The sequence below is a fragment of the Syngnathus leptorhynchus genome, unplaced genomic scaffold (assembly GCF_054491065.1).
Source record: "Syngnathus leptorhynchus isolate UIUO unplaced genomic scaffold, UIUO_Slep HiC_scaffold_511, whole genome shotgun sequence".
In the NCBI taxonomy this organism is placed as follows: Eukaryota; Metazoa; Chordata; class Actinopteri; order Syngnathiformes; family Syngnathidae; genus Syngnathus; species Syngnathus leptorhynchus.
The window spans coordinates 1-2,500 of NW_028232426.1; positions in this window are offsets into that span (position 1 = coordinate 1).

Genomic DNA, 2,500 nt, shown 5'->3' on the forward strand with positions numbered 1-2,500 from the left:
CGCTTGGAACCAGAATCGAGAGCGCCCCCGCGCGGGGTCGCTCGCCTTCCCGCCTCACCGCGTAAGTGAGGAAACGATAAGAGTAGTGGTATTTCACCTGCGGCCGACGCCGCGGAGGGTTGAGGTCCGCTTTGGATGGCGCGGTCTCCCACTTATTCTACACCCCTCATGTCTCTTCACAGTGCCAGACTAGAGTCAAGCTCAACAGGGTCTTCTTTCCCCGCTGATTCTGCCAAGCCCGTTCCCTTGGCTGTGGTTTCGCTAGATGGTTGGTAGGGACAGTGGGAATCTCGTTCATCCATTCATGCGCGTCACTAATTAGATGTCGAGGCATTTGGCTACACCGGCGAAGCCGGCGCGCAGCGCCGGCGAGCCCAAAGCGGTCACCGACATCCACTACGCAACCGGTACGCTTTTCGAGTATTTACCTCGCTCGTCGAGTCAAAAGTCATCTAACGTGAGCATGATTTGCGGACGATCCACCATCTTCGCATTCACGAAATCGGAGTGTAATAAACCGCATTATAATCACCACGAGTCCCCAACTGGCCCCCTCGTTACCAACCACCGACCTAACCATCCCCATGCTCGAGGGCAGCGCACCCGGTCACACGCCGAGGCGGACCCACAAGACACAGTTCAGGATCCCCCTCCAATTGCAGCTAAAGCTAGCCATCCAAACAAGACCCCAACTCTTAGCCGCGTCCATCCGTCCCGGAAGTCGCCCCCCACCCAGCCCTGTCCACCATAGGACGCAGCCAGTACAGGCGCGCACTCAGGCTTACCAGCGCTGCAGGGAGTTACGCCCCCGGGGAGCAATCCCCAGCTCATCGAGCCAGGGACCACACCATCACACCCGTGACCACCAGAGAGTCCAGGCGCACCAACCTGTACATGGGAACAGAGACGGACAGCCTAGGCCCCGCGCGCTTTCGCCCGCATGCGATGCCATGGCCCCTCACCTGCGGACAAGCCGAGGCAACCACAGCTCCGCGCTATCCGCCCCATCCCTTCGCCAGCATTCAACCCGGTCCCAGACCACCATACCGTGCTGCCCAGCGAGCCACCAGTCCGAGCAGGACACAGTCCCCCCACCTAGCAGCTCATCAGGGTTAGACCAGTAATGAAAGTTCCTCGTGCGATTCGGCGGTCGCCCGAGAGAAGCGGCGCAAGCGTTCGAAAGTCGTGGACGAGAGAATCCACATCGAGAATGGCAGGGTCACAGAGACAATTGTCCCTCACCACATTCCAATCCCGCAGCCAGCGAGCTCGGTGGCCGGTGCCACCGCAGCCCACCCCGACAAGCAGCCCCACGCGGGTGACGAATCACCCACACACGTCCGACGCGCCTAGCTTCCCAAGACACACAGGCCATGAACCTAGGAAACCGAGTCGAGAGCCCCCGCACACGGCCAGCAACCGCGACCACCCGGCCACCGTTCAACCCACCCTCAGGCAAGCCTCCCGGCGGGACCCGGCCATCGGGCCCTGCCCCCTTGAGAACCCTGGATCGACTCCACGCACCGTACATGCGGCAGACAGCCTTATCAGTTGCCTCCCGGCCGAAACCCAGTCCCGAGGGGCCAGACCCCCGACCCTGTCTGGGCACGACCACGAGCATTGCGTTCAAAACTAGCCAAGTTGGATGAAGCAGGAGACTCGGTCAGCACAGGCTCTGACCTGCTTCCTTAAACTAGCGCAGCAGCAGCCAGGTGTCTCACTCACCCAACTATCTGCCTGCCGTGCCGTCACACAGGGACCTCCATATCCACCTCACTCGTTTCGTTGCCCGACCCGCGTCGGACAACCCAACTCGTCAGTGATACGCCGGCGGCTCACACCCGCACGAACACATCACAGGCACCTCTGTCAAAGTGCCCTCCAGAAACAAGCTGTGGCCCCATCATGACCCCGTCGCCCATACTCTCATACCAGCACGACGGCGGCCACCAGAGCCACTGAGGAGTTGTCAGGAGCTTCGCCAGCCTGGGTCCACCCGCTCCAACGGCCAGACTGACTGTGACTCCGACTCTGTGCAGCTGCGACACGGACTTCCGAACCAAAGGAGTTTTTGCACCATGGTCTGTAGACATGACTACAGCCGTTTGAGGACCCTCAGCCAAACCTCGAAAGCTAGTCCCCACAGCCCCGAGGCAGTTGATCACACGCCATACACGCACCCAACCTCAAGCGCGCGATGATGAGGTCGCTCGAGCAGTCACGACCCCCCATTAAGCCATGCCTCCGCGGTTCTTGATAACCCAGGTCCGCAATCCTGGGCAGCTCGGCTCAACCAGAGCTCAGTCACCGTTCCCTTTAAGACTTCTACTAAGAATCAAACCCGGGCAGCAGCCGGCACGACCCTAGCAAGGCCTGCCCCCAACCAAAGCCAAGTCCACAGTCTGACCCACTAGGGAGAGGCCCCCATCAGAGATGCCGAGCTCACACCCCGTAAAGCCATCCAGCGACCGGCACGCATCACGGCTGCCCAGGCTTCACA